The sequence below is a fragment of the Lynx canadensis genome, chromosome C1, assembly GCF_007474595.2.
Source record: "Lynx canadensis isolate LIC74 chromosome C1, mLynCan4.pri.v2, whole genome shotgun sequence".
NCBI classification, from domain to species: domain Eukaryota; kingdom Metazoa; phylum Chordata; class Mammalia; order Carnivora; family Felidae; genus Lynx; species Lynx canadensis.
This window is the reverse complement of record NC_044310.1, coordinates 174,780,625-174,808,337: the sequence shown is the minus strand read 5'-3', so window position 1 is coordinate 174,808,337 and position 27,713 is coordinate 174,780,625.

Genomic DNA, 27,713 nt, shown 5'->3' with positions numbered 1-27,713 from the left:
ATATATACTAACATTTTATTCTATTCAACTGTATATTTTTAATAAATCAAAAATATTTTACATGAATGCCCCCTCGGAAAAAATAAGTCACCACTACTTTTTACCTTTATCAGCAATAGCTATCAATCTCAGGTATCATATTTATTGAAGGTCGGCTTCATGAGATTGAATGAGAAAATGGCCACTTATTGTTTTTTGCCTCAGGGAATTTCATTCAGCTGAACTAATGTGACTTTAACAGTGTAAGGACAGAGATCATTTACTAGGAGGGACCCATATATTATAAAATCTAAGAACATGAATTTTGTTCTACTGTTATTCAGTATACTTGAAAACAACTTACCAAATGTTTTCCATTTTATATACTATTACCATCCATAGTTGAAGACAAATAGGTACAGTGTGGAGATGATTAATCACAATGAGATTTGGCGCTCATTTATGTGGTCAATAGATGTGCTAATGGGAAGAAAGCTAAGAGGTCAACAGTGAACTCATTCCCAGTGTCTGTTTCTAAGGAACGTTAGCCCACTCACTTTCTCTGCCAAAGGGGGAACCACCATCTACTATATATCACCCCTCATAAAGATTTATAATCTGTACTAACATATTAGCATAGTAAAAGTCCTGTGATTTCTGTGATAAGGGAACCTATTTAATGGTGTTTAACCCAGTGTTCCCTAAACATATTCAACTACAAGTATCTTTTTCACACATGAAGGGTTAATAAATCTGATGATACAAAGAGGTGAAACTGGTTATTCCATGTGTTAATGAGACCTGACATCTTGAGTGATTAGTAATGTAAAGTGAGAAGAAGGAAACTAACTTCATTAGAATGATAGTCTAAACTTCTTTTGATTTGGATGTTTCTGTGGGCTTGACCTATGAAAACCCATTTAGGTGTCCCATGGAAAAAGATTTCACACCAAACCATCTCAGATCTGATGACATTTAAAGAAAGCAGTGTTCTAGATATGGATCTCTCTTTTCCTCATTCTGTGTATTTGGGTGTATGTATACAAGGATGTGTTTGGCATACAAAAGAGGAAGTGTATGTCAAGGGCAACCTGAGAGTTGTAAGAAATTAATACCGGATTTTAGTGCATGGATATGGATGTCTAATGTCAACTTAGTGGGCAGGCCTCTCAGAAGTATTGTTTGGACCCTTATAGTGGACCATCAATTCTTTTATAGGAAATCTCACCCAGAGAGTATCCTTTTCATCCCTGTTGCTATAAACCTGTTTGAAAAGATGGCCCTTAATATCAGAGAGGATGAGGATGTCAGACTCAGTGCATCATATGCACAATTCTGAAATTAAGTTTTTCTAATAGTTCTCTCAGTGACATTTGCTCTATTTCACGATGTTATAAATGCAATGACCATTGCCCACAATTCTCTTCCTTCCTTGTTTATCCTGGCAAATGTCCTAAAGGACTCAGCTCTGTGTCACTTCTAATGTAAAACATTCATCAACACCCACACTAACAGAGTTAACTGATCATTCTTTTTTCTTCCTGAGCACATTCTTTATGTGTTCATATTATATTAGAGCTGTTTGTTCATTTATTGTGACATTCTTGTGGGTTGGGTTTTGACATATCATTTTGCTTATATTGGTATTTAAGCCATGTCTAATATCTAGTAGTACTCTAGTAGTGCTCAGCAAACATTAGTTGATTGAATAAAGAAATAAACATGAGAGTTTCTCTTCTTCTTTTTAAATATTCCTTTACTCTTGTCCAGGTCTAGGTTTTAAAAATTTCAGTTTCTCTTTCAATTTTTCAATTTTGTTGTCCAAAAGGACAACAGTCTTGGCCCCCCTATTTATTTGTTTGTTTATTTATTTATTTATTTTTAACTTTATTTATTTATCTTGACAGAGAGAAAAGAAAGAGAGAGCGTGAACACGCGTGTGCGTGTGTGTGGGGGAGGGGCAGAGAGAGAGGAGGAGAGAGAATCTCAAGCAGGCTCCACACTGTCAGTGCAGAGCCTGATGCTGGGCTCAGACCCACAAACTGTGGTGAGATCAGGACCTGAGATGAAACCAAGAGCCGCACGCTCAACTGACTGAGCCACCCAGGCACCCCCGCCTCCTCTTTTAAAAAAGAGTACATTCAAAGAAGTCATAAAATGAGTGGGTATCATTTTTGGATGCTTCCTACATGAGGTACTGCTTGTTTAATTTTTATTTAATATGGATTATTCAGGATAAAAAATAACTATTTGTGACTAACAGAAGTCATTTTAGTGCATCAAAAATCACCACATTTCTTTTTAGATTTTTTTATCCTTTAGGCAAAATATTTTCCACCTGGGAAATATTTCTGATAGCACCTGTTTGTTTTTAAAATCTATCTAGAACAGAATGTCATATCTTCTTAAGAAGATAAATTCACCATGTATTCGTTCCAATCAATTCCAGAAAAACTGTTAACTGGCACAGAGCAGTCGGCAGCAGCCAGCTGTCATTTCACAAGCCTTCCTGTGTACCTGTGTACCTACCCACCAACTCTCCACCTGTGGAAACTGGCACTTAGATGGCAAACAATTAAAGTGAATAATACACATCAATACTCATTGCTCATATACTGAAAGGTGATCTATCTATCTCTTTTTAGAAACAGCACTGTGGCAATTTTGTTCAGGATTTGAGGCCACCCACGGGTTTAGTTAATGTGGTGATGTTTTGTAGCTACCTAAAGAATGAAATGCTTTCCCAGTAGATAGACTCTTGACTCTTTCGGTAAATTGATCCATAATATGTTAAGAAACATTCTTAAGGAAAAGGGACAGGTATCACTGGAATGTTTAAATATAATAAAAAATGCAGAAAATTTATAAAGTGGTTGGGCACTTAGGTAAGCAACAAATGCTACTATCCCTGTCTCTCTTGCAAATGAAATACAATGTTTGGGTCCTAGGGGAATATAAAAACAAACCAAAAGGCTCAACAGGCTAGTATTAAATCATTTTTTTTAAAATAAGCATTCTTAAAGCAAGAACTGATACACATCTTTTCAATGCCTATTAAATTACACGGAATCGAGCAAATATCATTGTTAGGAGTACAATCTCACACCTTGTATGACCTACGCTTCTTTTAACACATATGTGCTATGTGTGAATGTAACTGAAAGTCCTATCTCAGAATCACTAATACACAAAACCCCATTTATTGCTCTTTACTTAGATAAGATTGTTATCTTTGTATGAAATCAATATTTTAAAGAAATTCTAAAATTTGATGAATGCATATCATTTCTGAATCTGGGTGTGCCCGATGTTTTGAAGATCTGGGTCAATTTAATTGTGTGTGATTTAATTTGGGGTTAAGTAGTAAGATCGTGACATTTAGCAACATGGTACTTAATACCCAAAAGAAAAATTCATGAAGTAAATCAACCAGGAAGTAACTATTATTTCAAAACATTTTAATGATATTTTATGTTTTACAAACTTATGTGCCACCTATTATCAAGTAAAGGTTTCATATATGAGGATGCTTCTGAGGTTTATTCAGAAGAGCCAGACAAAACATTTTGTGAGGAACACACAATACATATTGAGGAAATTGAAGCTTCCTCGATGTTCCTGAGGCTGTCTCATACTGTTTTATCTGTATCTAAAATTTTGAGAGCACCTTGAGCTGTAAGGGATATTAGGTTTAGAATAAAAATATTTGGGTTCCAGGCTCAGTCTTTCAGTGACAAACTTCTTAGTTTTCTCTCATTTAAGATGGGTGTGTTGATACCAAACATAAAGTCAATAAAAGCAAAAATAAGCCAGTGGGACTACATTAAACTGAAAACCTTCCGCACACAAAAGGAAACCATCAACTAAATGAAAAGGAACTTACTAAGTGGTAGAAAATACTTTCAAATCATATATCTGACAAGAGGTTAATATCCAAAATATATAAATAATTCATACAACTCAATAGCCAAAACCCAAACAATCTGATTTAAAAAATGAGCAGAGAATCTGAACAGATATTTTTTCCAAACAAGACATCCAGATGGCCAACAAGTACATGAAAAGATATTCAACATCACTAATCATCAGGGAAATGCACGTTAAAACCACAATGAAATATCACCTCACATCTGACAGAATGGCTACTGTCAAAAAGGCAAAATCAACAAGTGTTGGTGAGGATGTGAAGAAGAGGGAATTCTTGAGCACTGGTGGTAAAAATGTAAGCTGATGCATCCACTGTGGAAACCAGTATGGAGGTTCCTCAAAAATATTAAAAATAGAGCTACCATATATGATCCAGCAATTCCCCAAGAAAATAAAATTTACCAAAGAAAACAAAAACACTAACTCAGCAAGACAGATTACATGTTCATTGCAGCATTATTTACAATAGCCAAAACCATGGAAACAATCTAAATGTGCATCAATGGATGAATGGATAAAGATGTGGAATGTGGCATGTGCACGCACACAGATATTACTCATCCATAAAAAAGAATGAAATCTTGCCATCTGTGACAACGTGGATGAACCCAGAAGGCATTGTGCTAAGTGAAATAAGGCAGACAGAAGAAGATAAATACTACAAGATCTCACTTAAATGTGGAGTCTTAAACAAACAAACAATAAAACAAAACTGAGCTCACAGATACAGAGAACAGAAAAAGATTGGTGGTTGCCTGAGGTAGGAGTGGGAGTGGGCAACAAGGGTAAAGGAGTCAAAGGCACAAATTTCCAGTTATGAAATGAATAAATCATGGGGATGTAATGTACAGCTTGGTGACTTTAGTTAATAATACCGTACTGAATATTTGAAAGTAGCTAGGAGAGATCTTTTAAGTTCTCATCGTGAGAGAAAAATTTATAAAAATACATGGTGACGGATGTTAGCTGGACTTATTGTAGTGGTCAATTTGCAGTGTATACAAAGTTGAATCATTACATTGTACACCTGAGACTAATACAATGTTATGTCACTTATACCTCAATTAAAAAAAAAAGAACAATATCAAAATTAAATAAAAGAATGGGTGTGATAATGACTATTCTATCTAATCACCTCATAAGGCTATTAAGAGGAAGGTACAGGTAGGTCAGGGAAATTTTAAAAGTACTTAAAAAACAATACAACGTTCCAGGGTACTAAAGGACACGGGTATTTGGAATGCTGAAAACATTTCTGTTTATGAATTTCCTTACATTTTCCTTAGATGAACTTTGGTTTTGGCTTTCCAAAATTTATCTTTACCTGCTCTTCAGAATGTTATTGCACTGTTGTTCTAAAAGTAAAGACTGATAACACCCTCGATGAGTCATTTTTTTAAAAATAATACTTACTGTACTTCAGCTTTCTTATATGATTTTCATGTAATCATGAAGAAAAGATTTCAGTAGGTATTTTATTTTGCTACAAGGTTTGGTTTGTTTTTGTTTTGTTTTTCTCTGCTCTTGTTATTTTGAGTAATATTTTTATCTATGGACTTCTTACATTTTAAACTAAGTTTAAATGAGTTCTGAGTTTTCCAAACAGAAAACATATTTTTCATCTCAAAAAATTAGCATATTGAATGTGATGAAGAACAATTGTTAACTCCTAGTTAATACATGCCTGAACTAACTAACTTTTGCTGTATCTATTTGTATTGACTCAGACCTTGAAGCTTTCATGTCTTTTAGGACCCAGGGTGATGTAGTAAATCTGCTATGTGGTAGATAATATAAGGTATGTGGAAATGAAGTTCCCCAAACTCTTAATGGATTATTTATGGTGCCTGCTAGGTACAGAGGACAGTTTAATTCATTTAACCATGAGGCTTTTTTTTTCTGACTAGAAGATTTATTTTTAACACCTTTAAAAAAAGTGAAAATAGGTTTCCAGATACTAATTCCAAAATCACAGTAGCCCACAGCAAGGGATATAAAGACTTCTTCTTGAAGTGTATTGACACTGACAAAATTTAAAAGTTTACCAAAGTTAATTCTTTAAATTAAAGACATACAATGAATAAATAATATAGTGATTCTTAAAAAAGGAAACTCTTTATGGTGGTTTTTTCTGCCTCTTCTGCCCCATGACTGCTTTTCTTCTAAAACCAAAAAAAAAAAAAAATATATATATATATATAGAGAGAGAGAGAGTCTATAGCTAATATATAATTAGACATAAAATTAAAGCAATACAAAAATTAAGAAGTAAAATTTTCCCCAAATGTAAACATGCAGTTAAATACTTAACATTCAGGTGAACATTTTTTTTAAGTTAAACTTTTATTTTGAGATAATTGTAGATTTATATGCAATTGTAAGAAATAATATGAGGAAACCCTTATGTCCTTTACTCAGTTTCCCTCAATAGTAGCATCTGGCAAAGCAAATGATAAAAGCGGCATTTCAAATTAGTGAAAAAAGTGACCCATTTAATATATGGTATGAAAGTAACTGGCTAATCACTTGGAGAAAAAAATATATAGTTATGCTTTGTTTGTTACTCCAAAAAAATGCATATAGAGCACATGGGGAAATGTAAAACTATATCTCTAAAAGAACTAGAAGTACTCTGGAGGTAGGAAATGCCTGTCAAAGGTAGAATAGATGCCCCAAATTAATAGACATAAGACTGAAGAATTTTACCACATGGAAGATATAAATATCTTCAGCAGATCCTGCACAAGTCCAGATCCTCACAACAAGAAAAAGGAAAACTGGTTCCACGCTGTAATGAAATAAACTAAATGCTCCATTTTCAGAGTAAAGAGTTATATATTTTTTTGCAGTTGCTTCTTTTCTTTCTTTCCTTTTTAATGTTTACGTATTTTTGAGAGAGAGAGAGGGAGCGAGAAAGAGAGAGACAGTGGGAGGGGGAAAGAGACAGGGAAGAGGGAGAATCCCAAGCAAGCTCCATGCTGTCAGCACAGAGCCTGATGAGGGGCTCAAACCCACAAACCATGAGATCATGACCTGAGCTGACATTAACAGTCGAACACTTAACCTACTGATCCACCCAGGTGCCCCATGCCTTTTTGTTTTCTATACGATCTAACACAAAGTTTGCTGACCAAAGAGCATGTGTCATCACATCCACAGAGACAGCAGAGCAAAGCCATGCATGAGCAAAACCTATACCTATCTATCTATCTATCTAGATATATCTAGATATACATCTGCAGAGGTTTCCATACCTGTGTTAATCAACGTGACTCCTCATTTATAAATATGAACAAATAGCCTAGTGCTACTAAATCAAGGACATACAAAAATAAGAATAAGAATGATAATAATAATAATAAAATAAGAATAAAATAAGAATGACAAAAATAAGATGAAAAATGAAATAGTTGGCCTAGAAGTAAATAGTTTTTATTTGAGTATCACTTTAAAACCATTTAATTGATATTCTCAGATATATAATTGAGAAAATATTGCACTGAGAAATAATAATAGGGTGCTATGTGCAATAGTAGAATCAGTAATATTGCAATAATGATATTACAATAAAGGAGCAATCTAAGAACACAAATTGAGTACAGGAAACAACGATATTGCCTGTTTAAAAACTGATCCAGGGAAAACAGAGAATTTAGTTATCAAGGAACACCTAGAATCGTAGTCTTTGAGAATATCAGAGACCAAGGCCTCTCTGTCATATCTGTTTTTTCAACTACTATGGAGAATACATCCCAAACTCCTTCAAAAGTGTAAAAAAAAAAAAAAAGCCTATATCCTCAAATAGCAGAAATACTAAAAGTGGAGAAGTACAACTCATAGTTCATCTGAGGGGTGGGTTGAATAGCTCTAAAATGTGTTTAATAGGAATATCAGAAGGAAAGAATAGATATAGGAAAACAATGAAAAACATATTTGAAGATAATTTTTCCAAAATTAAAAAACCAAGAGAATGCCAAGAGAAAATAATAAAGCAGAGCTTATGCATTCAGATAAAAATGAAACATACTAACAACACATTCTCATAATAAAATTTTTGTAAATCAGAAGTTCACAAAAAATCTTAAATTTTTCCAACGAAAAACAGCTCCTGACAAAAGAACAAAATCCCTAATATAAACTTATGTAAGAGTGTCAACACACACATTCCCCCCCCCCCCAGAGTCGGTTGTTAAATATTTATCAGTGCACTACTGGATATGAGTGATTTTAATTTCCCTTTTTATGTGTCAAGATTAAACATGCATTTTACTTTTGTAATAAAAACCATATTCTGTTGGAACTACAACAGACTGGCATACCATGTAGCTTCAGTTTAGTGCTTTGAATTTGTTCCAATTGTGAAAGTGATAGCACCAGCGTGCTACAATAGTAAAGTAGCTGTTGAAAATGAGTTCTCAAGTACAGAAAGAGAAGTAAAGGTATATAAGCCATATGTAAAATGCTTGTGGCCAAACTTGTTTTGTACATAATCTCATTTAATACCCATTACAAACCGACAAAGTAGGCATTTTTGACATTTTAAAGATAGGTGGACAGTGAGTTCAGGGGTTTGAATTGAAAAAATTTACTCAGGAGGCTGAGTAATGGTATCTACCTGATCCGTTACCTGACCTTAATTAGGCAAGTCCAGAAAAGTTATTTTGCCAGTGTACTGAAATTGAATGACTCAGGGAGATCCAACCCTAATATGGTGAACTATATCAACCAGGACTCATGGACTGAATTAAAATGAGAAATGTGACTGTCAACAGACTCAATGTCTATGAAGTTTAATCAGCCTGATCTAAGGAAACTACCTAAGTTATCAGACAAGTGCTTGGTAGGTTTGGATTGAGAGCAAGAACAACGAATTACAGGATGTTAATGTGTAATAGCTTTATGTTCCAGTATCCTAATGCATCTATTCCCATAATAGGGATAAACCTGCCATAGACAGGATATTTAATTAATGTTGATGGACTTTGCAAGGCTTTGATAACTCCCCTTTATCAAGGATTCCATTATTATCTTGTGATTGATATTTTTCCCCTTAGTTATATTAATACTTGCAATCTTGATACTTTGAACATCTAGAAGCTATGTATTGATTTATAATTTATCTTTCAAACAACAACCTAGATATATTTATTTCAAAGTCCTTTGTATTAGAGGAAGGCTGTTTTCTCCTCAAACTAAGGATATATATTCCTTCAATTACCCACATCCTCCTCAGAGGCTCAGAGAATGGAAGCAGGGAGAGTGAGCATGGATATTGTCTGGAATCTGGAATCTGGTGGGAATGGGCTTATTGTACAGGCTATTTGTAAATAAAATACTGGAGTCCTGGGCACTGCTTTTGTGATTTTTATCCTCTTAATTTGCCTTTGTTCAGAATTTAGATTTCTTTCTTGGTTTTTAGCCTATTCTTGATGAATAAAGTAAATTAATAATGACTTGGATCATTTTACTATGCTCTTAGAATATTCCTAGGGATTGAATTAGCTTTTAGCGACCTAAGCCAAAGTTAATATGCTGGTCCTGGAAATTTCAGAAAAGGTATCAATTCACCTGATGGCAGTGAATGTAGAAACCATAAGGTCCAGAGAAGGCCTAATGAATACCTTCATGGATTTTCACTAAATTTTAAACTATTTATATGGCCTCTAATATGATGTATTGCATTATATGGCCTCTAATATGATGTATTGCATATTGTATATACATATATATATTTATCTGTTTATAGAATATCTGTTTATACTACATAAATATGTAGGTATATATATACACCTACATACACACAAACACATACACACAAAATCACTGATAGGAATGGCAATCTAAAAAATAATTCAAGGGGCGCCTGTGTGGCTCAGTTGGTTAAGTGTCTGACTTTGGCTCAGGTCATGATCTCACAGTTGGTGAATTCAAGCCCCACGTCAGGCTCTGTGCTGACAGCTCAGAGCCTGGAGCCTGTTGGATTCTGTGTCTCCCTCTCTCTCTGCCCTTCACCTGCTCTCACACTTTCTCTCTCAAAAATAAATAACATTTAAAAACAAAGAAGTTAAATAATAATACAAAAATATCTTTCTAGAGATTAGTCTCCTAGGAAATAAGAAGGACAACAACATGTTATTTATAATATAAGTTTGAGTATCTGTAAATGAATTATATATAGCCTATACATAACATTCTTCAGGCTGATCAATTTGTAATAGACTTTTCAATTGCTGATGTGAAGAAAATACAAATTCAGCTTGTGATTATGAGTAATGACTTTCCTAGAATTCCTACAGAATCTCACCTCCCACCCCCTAGTCCAACAAACACACAAATCATGATGTCTCATTACTGTCACATAGGGTAGTTATTTTTAGTATATGTGATTGAGGAATTAGTAAGAATGGTTGCCTCTTCATCACTCCAGAAACCTCACCCAATCAAGAGTTCAGCTTCAAAGTTACTGGGATGGGACAAACAGGGATCCATGGTATGAGCATCCAAAGAACTTTTGTCAAGATGAGGATGGACTGGCAGGTAAAGTTGTTTAATACTGAAGATTATTTAGTGGTCCCTGAATTATCCTGATCAACTTGAAGCCAAAAGTGGCATTGGAGACATTTAATACTTCAGAAAGGAAGTAAGTCACAGATGGCACATGTACTTTCTCATCCAGTAAGACTTCTTTTAAAAGATATAAACTTCCAGTTAGAAACTAATTAAGTTATGGGGATGTAATATATAGTATGATGATTATAGTTAATAATACTATATTGTATATTTGAAAGGTGCTAAGAGAATAGATCTTAAAAGTACTCATCACAAGAAAAAAATTGTAATTATGCAGGGTGATAGATGTTAACTAGACTTATTGTGGTGGTAATGTGATAACATATACAAATATTGAGTTCTTCTGTTGCATACCTGAAACTAGTATAATGTTATATGTCAATTATACATGAATGAAAAAAAAGACATCCTTTATTACACTCCAGGCAGCATCTTGGTAATGAGAATCATCCAATGAAACAGGTAGATTTCTGGTAGGAATCAGAACCAATGAAATAATGACATATTTAAAAGATTTAAAAAGCAAGTTGCAAAAACTGAGTTAAGGATTTATTATTATTATGATTTTTATGTATTGTTAATTTTTTTTAACTTCTAGAAAGTGCACCACCCCTACCTCAAGCATTTGAGATACATTTTAATACTAGTAACATGTCTTTTCTTTGGTATGAAAATCAATGACAAACTCCTGTCTGGACACTGCCTCTATCACCTCTATCTGAGCATCATTTAGTGCTGCCTTACAAGGTCAGGGAAGAATATAAAATAAAGAACAAAATTAAATATTGATGCTTGTTCCCAACTGATTTTCTACCCTTTTTAAAGATTCGGACATCTTCACATCTGCACCCAGCTCTTTGAAGATGCCTTCAGCTAGTAGAATGAGCATCCCATTATTTCACATCAAAATATAAAGCCCTTAATATAAGCCCTAGGATGATGGTGTGTATATACACATATATGTACACATAATATATTTTATTCCAGGCATACTTTTTAGAGTTGAATACTGTCATTGCTAAGATAACTCAGAAACAGTTGGACCTGAGCTTTCTCTGAGGTCTCCTTATAGCTCTGCCTAACAGCAATTAAATTACTCTGGAATAGACAACTTTATCCATAACTTCTTTGCCCATTTGCCCTGACAGAAGTGCTAATATGTTTAAATATTGCCCACTGGAAATCACTTTTCAGTCTGGTTACATCATTTGCATTCCATCATTATTTTGTATATAAATTTTTTAAATATTTTATGGTTCTCACATTTACTTTGAGCTACTATTCCTATTGTTCATATATACATATATTTACATATATTTACATATATATATATATAATAACTGAACAATAATGTTGTCAAATGTCTACATGTGTTTCAAGCATCAATTTTTCAAAACCATAAATAAATGTAAAAGTGACAAGGCAGACAAAATGAACTGAGACACTTTTATAGGTTATACCTTTCAATTTGCTTTCCAGGCAAAAGGAAAAAAATAAAAAAAAACAGGACACAAGATTAGTAATGATACACCTCTAGACTATATACTACTTCTTAGTTTGAAAATAACATTGTTTCCTACCTGTTATCCTTTTGCTAGTGTACTACTAAAAATAAAATCTGTTTTTATATATTTTTTCTTCCTTGTGGCATCAATAATTTTAGCCCAAGATGTGACAACCTAATAAAATATAATGAATATTGCATTAAAATCTTGTAGGCCAGGATTTATTCTTCACATGTGTAGCCTTTAAGTGATTATTGCCTCTCAACAAAGTAGTGCTATAGAAACATTGGTTAACAAGTCAGAAATATGAAATCTAATGGGATGGGTGGAGATCCAATGAGGAAACAAGCTTGGACAATTCAGGGCAATAAGTGCCATGATTGATGGAGGTGTGGTGGGAATAGGGCGTGTGGTGAGGAAACTAACCCAGTGTAATTATCAAAGTTTTCCTAGGAGGTATTTCTAAGTGTATATCAAAGCACAGTGATATTAAATTAGTTACATATAAAGTTGGTTGTATATTTTCCTACTCAGGAGAATATCATGGCCAAAAGTCAGAAAGCAAACCACAAGAATTTTGAAAACTAAAGAAGAGCTGATGAAAAGAAGTGGGTATAATTAAGATTTCTAAGAAGCTGGAAGAAATAAGTCATCATGATAAATCTGAGGAGCGAAGGACAGGAAGGAGTTAAGAATCCTATCAGGACTTCTAGCTTAGACAAGGTAACATATGGTCTGTTTACTGAGATTTGTTTGAACAAAGGAGTTTGGGGACATAGGAATCGAAAAGATGATACGGTTAAGATAGTTAAAGTTACTGGATTTGAGGAGTCTGGGGACATCCGAGTGCAGATGTCCAGTGGTCAGTTGGGTATGTGGGTTTGGAACTCAGTGACAGAGTCGGGATGGACATGGAGAGCAGAATCTTGAGTACAAGAATTATCGTATTTGAGGCCATGGGAGTGAAGGGAATTATTCCAGGAGAATATGAGAACTAGAAAGATAAGTATGATGTGTGGATTAAGGTAATCACATGAGAAAAGAAATGTGCAGAAGTACATTATGAAAGATGGCCAGAAAACTAGGGAAAAAAAAAAACCTAGGCCTGGCTGTGCTTCTAACAATCAGTGTATCCTCTACTATTAATTTAACTGCTTGGTCTCATTTTTTTGTCTGTTTAAAATAATAAAGATGCTCACGTGTTAAATTGTATTAATTGTATAGCACTTTACATAGGAAATAGTGCATGTTATGGGCTGGAAGTGTTTTCTTGGTCCATTGACCTGAGCTGCTGCCCAGGGCCTCTGAGACGGAGCTGTAGCCCAGGGCTGCAGAGACAGGGGCTGCTGCTCTGGTTGGCCTTGAAACAGCGTATCAAGCAAAAGAAGATTAGTCTTAATGAGCCCTAATATGTAACAAAATCCGCCTTGCTAGTTTTCAGTCTTGCTTGTGACTAGCAACCCCTTTTTTCTTTCTGATTTCTCCCTTTTGGAATAAGAATATCTATTCCATATCTATACCACCATTATATTTTGGAAGCAGATAAATGATCTGGTTTCATAGGTTCACAGCTAGAGGAAAAATGTGCCTTCAGATGAATCTTACTTCCATCTCATCCACACTTGATTTAGACGTTATTCAGAGATGTTGGACTCAGAGCTAAAACTGGAATGGGTTAAGACTCTTGGACTGCTGAAGTGGTAATTAGTGTTTGTTTGTTTTTTTTTTTTTTCATGTAAGAAGGTCGTGAATTTGGGGGATCCAGAGGGTAGAGTGCTAGGGGCTGAATGTTTCCCTCCAAATTTATATGTTGAAGCCTTAATCCCTAGTACCTCAAAATGTAAATGTATTTTCGGAGACAAGGTCTTTAAAAATGTGATTGAGTTCATATGAGGTCTTTAGGGCAGGCTCTAGTCTAACGACTGATATCCTTGTAGGAAAGGAAATTTGGACACAGAGAGAGACACCAGACATGTGTGCACACACCTAGACAGACAACCACATGAAGACAAAGGAGAAGACAGCCATCTAAGAGTCAGAGAGAGGCTTTGGAGTGAAACCAATCCTGCTGACAGCTTATATTGGACTTCAGCCTTTCACAGCTGTGAGGAAATACATTTCTGTTTTAGCCACATCGTCCAGGGTGTCTGTTATCGCAACCCTAGCAAACTAATAAACTTCATGTTATTTTATTTCTAACAATACTGCAATACAGATCTTACTTTCTCCACTTTAAAGATTAGACAGTTGAGATTTTGTGAAATTCAACTACCTAAGATCAAAGAGTAAGTGGCAGAAAAAAAAAGGCTTAATCCTTGGAGTTAGGAAAGGTCCAGTTCTTTGCAGCGTACCATAATTGCTGCTCCTGATATTAGCTGTTTCATAAAACTAAATGTGTGTATGTCAAACAGCATTTTCACAACAATTTTTGCTATTTGATTAAATATCTATATCCTTATATTGTAATATAAACTGAATTACATTAGGTACAACATTTTATTCACCTCTTAAGAACTAAAGATACATGAGTATAGAAACACTACATTTTAGAAGGTTCACATGGAAACTGAAATTTTGCTTTATTTTTATTCATTTATGAAAAGTATAAAAAAATGTATTTATAAAGGAGTTATCGCTGGTTGACTGCTCAGGTAGGAGTGATAGTTAGCTGGGTGCTTATATGTCAGTACTATTAATACTTCTTATCTTAATGCTTATAATAAAATAGTTATATTATCCCTGTTTTAGATGAGGAACAGAGGTTAAGTAACTTCTAAAAGTTATTTTTAAAATAAGATATGGGAACCCAGGTTATTTGGCCCCAGAGTCTGCGCCAAGCTCTGTTATCTATACCTTGTTTTTGCAAATCATTAGAGAACACTTCTGTAGTCACTTGAGTATGTATTCCTTTCATACAAATTTCTTTTTCCTTCAATAGCATAATATTAATTATTTTCTAGTATTTGTGCAGGCAATTCAAATTCATTTTCAAGTGGGTAATGTAGCTTTGAATCTAGTGAAAAATATTTGAGCTGTGCTTGCCACTACAAATTTAAAAATACTGAAAATTTTAAATCAACAAAAAAGATTACTAACACTATACATTTTAAGAAAGGATATTTCAGATATTTAAATGATTAATTATCATATAGATAATGGCTTTAGAACCAGTTAACAATGGATTGTTTACTTTGCCAAGAAGGAGAAAAATAGTAATTTTTAGAAACCACCAATTGTTTTTCTATGTAAAAACTATGGTAATAGAATCTGCTATAAAACTGTGTTATCAAATTTTGAAAAATCAGAGACTTATAGTTTTGTGATTATTCATGTAACTAAACAAATATTTCATGAGAAGCAAAACTATGAGTTGACATTACCACAGTGATGAGGGGAGTCTGTGCATGAATGAATGGTAAAATTACAAGGACGCATCTTTAGGACACACCAAAATTTGATAGAAAAGGATCTGAGAAAGAGACTCAAGAAGTAAGTTCACAGAAGTAAAAGGAAAAACAGACTGTGTCCTGGATGTTACGGGAAGAGTTTCATTGAGGATTAAAGATATTGTCAATTGAAATTGAAAAGATAATTGAAAATGTTCCAGAGGGAGCAAGTTGCTTGGCTGAAAGCATTTTACCCTAGAAAGTCTTATGTATTAACTTATTCAATCCTTTTCATTCTGTCTTTCACAAATAACAAAAGAAATTTTGAAGAAAACAGATACAGAAAATCATAGCATTTCACTTACACTGAGGTCATTCTTATTGATATATTCTCTGTTTTGTGATTAACCATTTCTTTATCCTATGAAGTCTGGTAAATAACTGTATTAAACCTCCCTCCCTCCACTGAGAGAAGAATCTTCAAGGCCAATGTTCCCCCTTGCTAATTCTGTCTTATAAATTCTCTCAGCATCTCTTTTTTTCTGGACTTCTACTGTTTTCACAGTCTTAAATGCCCTTAATTCTCCCATCTTAAAAAAAAAAAAAAAGGAAAGAAATGAAAAAAAGGAAGAGAAAAGAAAGAATACAAAGTTAAAAAACAAAACAACTCTCTTTGACTTTGAATCTTCTTCCAAGTAAGAAGGATATGAAGTTTTAGTATTTAATATGGAAATCCAATAGCATAATGATGAATATTGAGTCTGGAGCCATATTGTTTTAGTTTTTACTTCCAGCTTCAGCACTTGGGCTAGTTACTTAATATTCCAATGCCTTGGTTTCCTCATTATACCCAATTTGTGTTTGCTATTATTGTTGTCATTACCTTTTTGTGTTTTCCTTGCCTTACTAGGCAGATTGAATGTAGTATCTTTCCACCCCGCCCCTTGAAGAGAGTGAAGATCAAGCCTTTCTAGACTACACAAAAGGTTTGGGAAAAAGTGTTCAATTGATTTGTACTGAGTTTAATGGACTATTAGATTAATATTTCAGACAGATTGAATTTAGAGAGTCATGACATAAAAATGAGAATCATATTGGAGAGAAGATGAAAGCTAGAAAGAAACTTATATTTTAATCCAATATAAACAATCATCCCAGTTTGCTCTGGTTTTAGTGTCGAAAGTCCCACATCCTGAAAAATCCCTTGGTCCTGAGGCAAACTGGGACAGTTAGTTGCCCTTGCACTTGACTACCAATTTTTCAAAATCAAAGTTCAACATCTCAGGGTCTAGCTAATATGTTTTTTCACTGAGATGCTTTGTCTGATCTCCTAGGCAGAATTTTGTAATTCCTCCTATATGTGTTTCTACAGTGCACACACTCACACATACACAGAGTAACTTGAATTAAGTATTTGTATAAATGTCTGATATCCCCAATTAGTTTATAAGGACACTTATAACCTGGAGCCATATATCATGCTGGTGTTTCATCCCATACTCTGCTTGTTGCTTAAATAATATATTCTGGGGCACCTGGGTGGCTCAGTTGGTTAAGCGTCCGACTTCGGCTCAGGTCATGTTCTCACCGTCTGTGAGTTCGAGCCCCGCGTCAAGCTCTGTACTGACAGCTCGGAGCTTGGAATGTGCTTCAGATTCTGTGTCTCCCTCTCTCTCTGACCCTCCCCTGTTCATGCTCTGTCTCTCTCTGTCCCAAAAATAAATAAACATTTAAAAAAATAAAAAAAAAATATATTCTAATTTGTGTGACAAATGAATGAAAGCATAGAAATATAGACATGCCAAAATCCCTGCAACTAAGGAGGACCTTTTAATTGAAGAAACAAAAGCTTCTGTATTTTTGAAAGTCACACCATCTTCTTACTTCACCACAGAATTCACTGTTAGGCTTCAACTATTATCCTTGAACAGTGTGAACTAAAATAAATCCAAGTGACACCAGAGAGAACTGCAAGATGCTGTTGGGGAGACTAAAAAAATAAGGAACATTTTTGTGCAAGTAGCCTTTAGCCATTTTCTCTGTCTGCTGGTATGAGAATGAAACGGAATTTGTTTTTTTCTGCTCTAGCAGATTTACATGTTAAAAATACCGTGAAAATACAAATAATATAAAGAAATTACATGTTATTTATTAAATGGGGTAATGAAAAAGGAAGAATTAAATAAAATAATCTTAGTGAAGTATCCAATGGTATTTTAGTTTACAGAATTTTGGTACAGGAGAATTAAATATGGGATGGTACTTCATTTATAAATCTATATATAATCTTCAAAAACTGTTACATCTATGTGACAAGCTGATGAAAAAAATAATCTTCAACAGGGTACTGAGACCTGTGAATTTCCAGAATGCTTTCTGAAATGCACTTTGCCCACATGAAGATTCATTTTAAATAAACTCCCCCCTCTCTAAATCAAGCTTCTATCATCAGTAGATATTTTAGTATGTATACTGTTATCTCCATTGGTCATATGTTGAAATAATTAGACTGAATTAATACTTATCTTTCTAATGTAATATTCATCAGTTATTTGCCAAAACTCCTTGTTTGTCCTCTTTCCCAAAAGAGACAATGAACAAGAGGTAAGCTTTACTACTCAGCCCTCCTTGTAGGATTAAAACATGCCAACAGCTTATTTTTCAGGCAAAGTTTTGATTGTCCGCAATTATAGGAATGTCTTATCTAGTAGTACTGTATTTTAAAGTCTGCCCAATCCCTGGGTAGAAATAAATTCTGAAAATATGTAAGTTTTTTTGCTTGTATGTAAAGCAAAATAGTTATAATGTGTTAGTCATATTTTTATCTATGATGTGAGAGATTCCTATAATATGATGAACCATGTTTAGTGAGGTTCTTTGAGTTTGTTCATCAGTACTGAAATATAAAGATCTAGAAGACTCCATTCACACTGTCACGTAAACTATGAAGGAAGGCCAACAATACTCAAACTCTATTTCTTACTTGAATAAAAAATTGGTTTTATTCTTAATGTTAATGGTTTTATAATTGAAGAATTCACAACACAAAGGGGAATTTAAATGACTCAGAGATAAGATGATAATATAATTTATCATCCAACCCTACTCATAAGTAACCCATTCAAGAGAATTTAGGATATAAATGCCTCTTAGTAGAAGAGAAATATTTTTATGTTTTAATTTTTTAACTTTTAATTTTTAAAAAATTTAAAAAAAAATTTTAGAGAGAGAGAGCATGTGTATTCTGATATCCTATGTCTCTAAAAAAATTTTTTTAATGTTTATTTTTGAGAAAGAGAAAGAGAACGAGCAGGGGAGGGGTAGAGAGAGAGAGTGGGACAGAGGATCCAAAGAGGGCTCCATGCTGACAGCCGAGAGCCCAATGTTCGGCTTGAACTCACAAACCACAAGATCATGACCTGAGCCAAAGTTGGATGCTTTAACCTACTGAGCCACTCAGGCGCCCAGAGAAATATTTTTAAATGAAAGGTTTGATAAAGTATTTTGTACTTTTCCCCTGTGTTGTGAGTCTACAAGTGAAAAGGTAGTTTATTTTATACTTGCTTTGCTGCAGGGGAATGAAAAAAAAGTGACAAACTTTTCTATCCCCAGAAGACAGTTATTTTGATTTAGAAATTTGAAAACTAGAAAATAAAACTGTTGTATTACTTCCAGAAAAGAACTTTCACCAGACTTTTGTTTTGGGAAAGAATAGATCCATGTTGTTAGGGGAAAAAGCTGTTCATACTGGCTTGAAAACAGTGTGGAAGGTAAAGGATGTACTGTCTACTTGTGGCAGAAGTACCTGCACTGTGAAGTCTTAGACAACACACCCTCTGAATGGATGACATGAGAATGGGGACTGCAGTGGAAAAAATAGGGGAGTATGGAGGCCAGAACACTGAAAACATTAAGAGCCCAGCAAAGCATCTCTGTTTTCAAGCTTGGCATTGGAACAACAGAAACACCTGATTTCAAAAAGTCGTGTGGCTATGACGAGTGCCCTTCAGTGTGACCCCAACACCACATATTCTAGCTTACCGAAAACCCGGTAGAAGACACAACCCTATGAAATATGATTTTGACTGCGTTTACTAACAGTCAAATAGGCAGTGGCATTAAGTAGGTGTTGAGATTTAGAGAAATAAAAAGATTCTTTTAAGTTTATTTTTTCAGTAATCTCTACACCCAACATGGGGCTTGATCTTCCAACCCCAAGATCAATAGCCACATGCTCCTCCAACTAAACCAGCCAGCTGCCCCAAGAGAAATAAATAGGTTAATAGATGACTTTCATGTGTGCTACATAACCCCTCACAAAGGTATAGAGAGATTTTTTTTTAAAGCATCTGATTTATTTTGATTATATTTTATTAAATTGACTTGTGCCTATATTACTAGTTTGGGACTTTCTTCTTTAATTGTAAAATAAATTTCAATATCCATGATGATCATCATAATCGGATGATCAGGACCTAAACTATTATTCTTCCCTCTCCTCAGAGAATAATCTACTGACCTTGGCTTAAATGGATTTGGCCTTGGAAGACTTTATGATACCCTAGGATTTTGGAATCTTGATAGTACAACTAGCCTACTTCAAGCAAAATCGCAGCTGTTGTAGCTGCCTCTGATGCCAGGGGTTACTTATCTCCAAGTATCAGGGAGCAAACAGAACAGATGGTCTAATATATCTCCAACAAAATATTTTGGAAACAACTGCTAAATTTTGCTTATGGGCATCAGAAATAAGACACCTACACTGAGGTTAAAAAAAAAACTTCTATTTTATCCTCATCACTGAAACAAAAGTAAACTGTTTTACATGCAAATCTATGAAAGACTTAGACCATGTTTAAGTTTATGTAATCCTAAAACAATTACCAGAAGCAACTGTCCTTGTATGAGAATATTATTATTAAACATTACATTATCAATAAAAACAGTAAAAAATAAAACCATGCCCATTTTTAGAAGTTAAAAATGCACAGACCCTGAAATTCCATGCTTCACCAATTTTATTGTTGACCTTTCTATGGAGTTACATGATTGTGACTATATAATCTATTTGGGTTCTAAGTGTCTCTTAGGAGCACCTTCTGCCCAAAATCAATGGTATACAGCATTAACTTCATTGTGCTATATGGTCCTCAAATGTCTAAAACCTTGGATTCTTTGAGGAGAATATTGTGAAATCAACTTCCCTGAAGTGTTCAGAAAAAAAAAAGGAGAGCTTTAATTTAGACTCAGTGTTTATTTACCCATTTATTAATACAATAAACATTTTTTTGAACCCCTGCTATGTCAGTTGCTGGGATACAAACTTCTGTGTGTGTGTGTATTTTATAACTTTTAATGATGGTTATATTTTATGTGAATACAAGTGTTGATATTGAGTATATTAATTCTTCGTAGTTTATATTACAAATATAATTATTATTAGAGAGATAGAGGGCTGAATGGGACTAAACAGGGATTTTGACAACACATCATGTGCACTTATATCTATGCACTTATTTGTTAATGTCCTCAGTGGATATCTGTTGTATCTATCTATCTATCTATCTATCTATCTATCATCTATCATCATCATTCTACCTTTGGAAAAGAGCATCCTATTTTCCCTGGAGAATTTCTTACTATACATGATCAGCTGATGTATGTTTTGGTGGTGATAGATATTGACCATTAAACTGTCACATCTCCTTTGGCTACAGGTTGAGCACTTCACTCAAACCTAGCCTCAGAGTCAAGAGGGTTGAGTTGCCATAAGGAATAAATGTAAGCCTAGAGTTCTGGCAGCCATTTTGTGCCATAAAAGGAGACATACCTGAAAATGGAGTTGCTAGAAAAGAAAGCTGAGCTGAGAAAACGAAAGAATGAGACCATAATTTATGATATCATTTGAACCATTCAATTCAACCATGTCTAAAACATTTTGTACACTGAACATTTTTCAGTTAGGGCTTAAGATTATGTGCCAAAACCTACATTTGTGTCCTGGACTCTACCATTTAGTGGTTATAGAACATTCACAAAATACTATGTCTCAGTTCAGCATCTGTAAAATAGGAATAATAATAGTTACCTCTTTGGGATCTTGAGACAATCACAGAACCTAGCACAAATCAAATTCTGATTTACTCCCTGTAAGCTGTCCAATTGAAAAATATATTTAAGTAAATTATTATTCCTTCCTTTTAGTTGTTATAGGGCAACACAAAGAATTGGAATACTTAAACTTACATTTGACATTTGACTTTTCTCTTTCATTCTTCACATGCAATTCAACAGTAAATCTGTCCAACTCTGTTTATTATACATTTAAACTCTGGTTACTTTTAAGCTCCTCTACTTTTACAAGCCTGATCCAAGCCATCATTGTGTTTTGCTTGGATCACTGCAGTAGACTCAGAACTGGTCTTCCTGTCTCCTGTCTTGTCTTACTATTCTCAACATAGTAGCCACAGCAGTGCATTTAAGATATGTCAGGTCAGACTAAAGTACGAATGTCCTTCAAGGCTCTATACCTTTGGCACTGCTCTTGAAAAGGTGTTCTGGAAAATTGGGGGAAATTTTTATTATCACAAGAAATAGGGGTAGGGTACTTCCATTGACATTTATTTAGCCAAATCTAAGGATCCTAGAAATTCTACAATATGTAGGGTGTAACCGGACAGTCCTGTCTCCTTCAATAGCTTTCAAATGGAATAACAATTTCATGAAAATGAAAAACTTGTTTATGTTTTTGAGTTTAGAAGTTGGTTTTAGGGAGACAGGAAGATGGCGGCGTAGGAGGACGCTGGGCTCACCGCGCGTCCTGCTGATCACTTAGATTCCACCTACACCTGCCTAAATAACCCAGAAAACCGCCAGAGGATTAGCAGAACGGAGTCGCCGGACCCAAGCGCAGACGAGAGGCCCACGGAAGAGGGTAGGAAGGGCGGCGAGGCGGTGCGCGCTACACGGACTGGCGGGAGGGAGCCGGGGCGGAGGGGCGGCTCGCCGGCCAAGCAGAGCCCCCGAGTCCGGCTTGCAAAAGCGGAGGGGCCTGACGGACTGTGTTCCCACAGCAAGCGCGACTTAGCGTCTGGGAGGTCATAAGTTAACAGCTCTGCTCGGAAAGCGGGAAGGCTGGAGGACAAAGGGAGGGTGAGCTGCGGAGCCCCCGGACGACAGAGCTCAGTTTGGCGGGGAACAAAGGCGCTCGCCAGCGCCATCTCCCCCGCCCATCCCCAAGCCAAAATCCCAAAGGGAACCGGTTCCGGCCAGGGAACTTGCTCGCTCCGCGCAAACACCCAACTCTGTGCTTCTGCGGAGCCAAACCTCCGGCAGCGGATCTGACTCCCTCCGGCTGCCACAGGGCCCCTCCTGAAGTGGATCACCTAAGGAGAAGCGAGCTAAGCCTGCCCCCCCCTGCCGCCGTGCACCTTGCCTACCCACCCCAGCTAATACGCCAGATCCCCAGCATCACAAGCCTGGCAGTGTGCAAGTAGCCCAGACGGGCCACGCCACCCCACAGGGAATCCCACCCCTAGGAGAGGGGAAGAGAAGGCACACACCAGTCTGACTGTGGCCCCAGCGGTGGGCTGGGGGCAGACATCAGGACTGACTGCGGCCCCGCCCACCAACTCCAGTTATACACCACAGCACAGGGGAAGTGCCCTGCAGGTCCTCACCACACCAGGGACTATCCAAAATGACCAAGCGGAAGAATTCCCCTCAGAAGAATCTCCAGGAAATAACAACAGCTAATGAGCTGATCAAAAAGGATTTAAATAATATAACAGAAAGTGAATTTAGAATAATAGTCATAAAATTAATCGCTGGGCTGGAAAACAGCATACAGGACAGCAGAGAATCTCTTGCTACAGAGATCAAGGGACTAAGGAACAGTCACGAGGAGCTGAAAAATGCTTTAAAGGAAATGCAAAACAAAATGCAAACCACGACGGCTCGGATGGAAGAGGCAGAGGAGAGAATAGGTGAACTAGAAGATAAAGTTATGGAAAAAGAGGAAGCTGAGAAAAAGAGAGATAAAAAAATCCAGGAGTATGAGGGGAAAATTAGAGAACTAAGTGATACACTAAAAAGAAATAATATACGCATAATTGGTATCCCAGAGGAGGAAGAGAGAGGGAGAGGTGCTGAAGGGGTACTTGAAGAAATAATAGCTGAGAACTTCCCTGAACTGGGGAAGGAAAAAGGCATTGAAATCCAAGAGGCACAGAGAACTCCCTTCAGACGTAACTTGAATCGATCTTCTGCACGACATATCATAGTGAAACTGGCAAAATACAAGGATAAAGAGAAAATTCTGAAAGCAGCAAGGGGTAAACGTGCCCTCACATATAAAGGGAGACCTATAAGACTCGTGACTGATCTCTCTTTTGAAACGTGGCAGGCCAGAAAGAATTGGCACGAGATTTTCAGTGTGCTAGACAGAAAAAATATGCAGCCGAGAATCCTTTATCCAGCAAGTCTGTCATTTAGAATAGAAGGAGAGATAAAGGTCTTCCCAAACAAACAAAAACTGAAGGAATTTGTCACCACTAAACCAGCCCTACAAGAGATCCTAAGGGGGACCCTGTGAGACAAAGTACCAGAGACATCACTACAAGCATAAAACATATAGACATCACAATGACTCTAAACCCGTATCTTTCTATAATAACACTGAATGTAAATGGATTAAATGCGCCAACCAAAAGACATAGGGTATCAGAATGGATAAAAAAACAAGACCCATCTATTTGCTGTCTACAAGAGACTCATTTTAGACCTGAGGACACCTTTAGATTCAGAGTGAGGGGATGGAGAACTATTTATCATGCTACTGGAAGCCAAAAGAAAGCTGGAGTAGCCATACTTATATGAGACAAACTAGACTTTAAATTAAAGGCTGTAACAAGAGATGAAGAAGGACATTATATAATAGTTACAGGGTCTATCCATCAGGAAGAGCTAACAATTATAAATGTCTATGCGCCGAATACCGGAGCCCCCAAATATATAAAACAATTACTCATAAACATAAGCAACCTTATTGATAAGAATGTGGTAATTGCAGGGGACTTTAACACCCCACTTACAGAAATGGATAGATCATCTAGACACATGGTCAATAAAGAAACAAGGGCCCTGAATGAGACATTGCATCAGATGGACTTGACAGATATATTTAGAACTCTGCATCCCAAAGCAACAGAATATACTTTCTTCTCGAGTGCACATGGAACATTCTCCAAGATAGATCATATACTGGGTCACAAAACAGCCCTTCATAAGTTTACAAGAATTGAAATTATACCATGCATACTTTCAGACCACAATGCTGTGAAGCTTGAAATCAACCACAGGAAAAAGTCTGGAAAGCCTCCAAAAGCATGGAGGTTAAAGAACACCCTACTAACGAATGAGTGGGTCAACCAGGCAATTAGAGAAGAAATCAAAAAATATATGGAAACAAACGAAAATGAAAATACAACAATCCAAACGCTTTGGGACGCAGCAAAGGCAGTCCTGAGAGGAAAATACATTGCAATCCAGGCCTATCTCAAGAAACAAGAAAAATCCCAAATACAAAATCTAACAGCACACCTAAAGGAAATAGAAGCAGAACAGCAAAGGCAGCCTAAACCCAGCAGAAGAAGAGAAATAATAAAGATCAGAGCAGAAATAAACAATATAGAATCTAAAAAAACGGTAGAGCAGATCAACGAAACCAAGAGTTGGTTTTTTGAAAAAATAAACAAAATTGACAAACCTCTAGCCAGGCTTCTCAAAAAGAAAAGGGAGATGACCCAAATAGATAAAATCATGAATGAAAATGGAATGATTACAACCAATCCCTCAGAGATACAAACAATTATCAGGGAATACTATGAAAAATTATATGCCAACAAATTGGACAACCTGGAAGAAATGGACAAATTCCTGAACACCCACACTCTTCCAAAACTCAATCAGGAGGAAAGAGAAAGCTTGAACAGACCCATAACCAGCGAAGAAATTGAATCGGTTATCAAAAATCTCCCAACAAATAAGAGTCCAGGACCAGATGGCTTCCCAGGGGAGTTCTACCAGACATTTAAAGCAGAGATAATACCTATCCTTCTCAAGCTATTCCAAGAAATAGAAAGGGAAGGAAAACTTCCAGACTCATTCTATGAAGCCAGTATTACTTTGATTCCTAAACCAGACAGAGACCCAGTAAAAAAAGAGAACTACAGGCCAATATCCCTGATGAATATGGATGCAAAAATTCTCAATAAGATACTAGCAAATCGAATTCAACGGCATATAAAAAGAATTATTCACCATGATCAAGTGGGATTCATTCCTGGGATGCAGGGCTGGTTCAACATTCGCAAATCAATCAACGTGATACATCACATTAACAAAAAAAAAGAGAAGAACCATATGATCCTGTCAATCGATGCAGAAAAGGCCTTTGACAAAATCCAGCACCCTTTCTTAATAAAAACGCTTGAGAAAGTCGGGATAGAAGGAACATACTTAAAGATCATAAAAGCCATTTATGAAAAGCCCACAGCTAACATCATCCTCAACGGGGAAAAACTGAGAGCTTTTTTCCCTGAGATCAGGAACACGACAGGGATGCCCACTCTCACCGCTGTTGTTTAACATAGTGCTGGAAGTTCTAGCATCAGCAATCAGACAACAAAAGGAAATCAAAGGCATCAAAATTGGCAAAGATGAAGTCAAGCTTTCCCTTTTTGCAGATGACATGATATTATACATGGAAAATCCGATAGACTCCACCAAAAGTCTGCTAGAACTGATACATGAATTCAGCAAAGTTGCAGGATACAAAATCAATGTCCAGAAATCAGTTGCATTCTTATACACTAACAATGAAGCAACAGAAAGACAAATAAAGAAAATGATCCCATTCACAATTGCACCAAGAAGCATAAAATACCTAGGAATAAATCTAACCAAAGATGTAAAGGATCTGTATGCTGAAAACTATAGAAAGCTTATGAAGGTAATTGAAGAAGATTTAAAGAAATGGAAAGACATTCCCTGCTCATGGATTGGAAAAATAAATATTGTCAAAATGTCAATACTACCCAAAGCTATCTACACATTCAATGCAATCCCAATCAAAATTGCACCAGCATTCTTCTCAAAACTAGAACAAGCAATCCTAAAATTCATATGGAACCACAAAAGGCCCCGAATAGCCAAAGGAATTTTGAAGAAGAGGACCAAAGCAGGAGGCATCACAATCCCAGACTTTAGCCTCTACTACAAAGCTGTCATCATCAAGACAGCATGGTATTGGCACAAAAACAGACACACAGACCAATGGAATAGAATAGAAACCCCAGAACTAGACCCACAAACGTATGGCCAACTCATCTTTGACAAAGCAGGAAAGAACATCCAATGGAAAAAAGACAGCCTCTTTAACAAATGGTGCTGGGAGAACTGGACAGCAACATGCAGAAGGTTGAAACTAGACCACTTTCTCACACCATTTACAAAAATAAACTCAAAATGGATAAAGGACCTAAATGTGAGACAGGAAACCATCAGAACCTTAGAGGAGAAAGCAGGAAAAGACCTCTCTGACCTCAGCCGTAGCAATCTCTTACTCGACACATCCCCAAAGGCAAGGGAATTAAAAGCAAAAGTGAATTACTGGGACCTTATGAAGATAAAAAGCTTCTGCACAGCAAAGGAAACAACCAACAAAACTAAAAGGCAACCAACGGAATGGGAAAAGATATTTGCAAATGACATATCGGACAAAGGGCTAGTATCTAAAATCTATAAAGAGCTCACCAAACTCCACACCCGAAAAACAAATAACCCAGTGAAGAAATGGGCAGAAAACATGAATAGACACTTCTCTAAAGAAGACATCCAGATGGCCAACAGGCACATGAAAAGATGTTCAGCGTCGCTCCTTATCAGGGAAATACAAATCAAAACCACACTCAGGTATCACCTCACGCCAGTCAGAGTGGCCAAAATGAACAAATCAGGAGACTATAGATGCTGGAGAGGATGTGGAGAAACGGGAACCCTCTTGCACTGTTGGTGGGAATGCAAATTGGTGCAGCCGCTCTGGAAAGCAGTGTGGAGGTTCCTCAGAAAATTAAAAATAGACCTACCCTATGACCCAGCAATAGCACTGCTAGGAATTTATCCAAGGGATACAGGAGTACTGATGCATAGGGGCACTTGTACCCCAATGTTTATAGCAGCACTCTCAACAATAGCCAAATTATGGAAAGAGCCTAAATGTCCATCAACTGATGAATGGATAAAGAAATTATGGTATATATACACAATGGAATACTACGTGGCAATG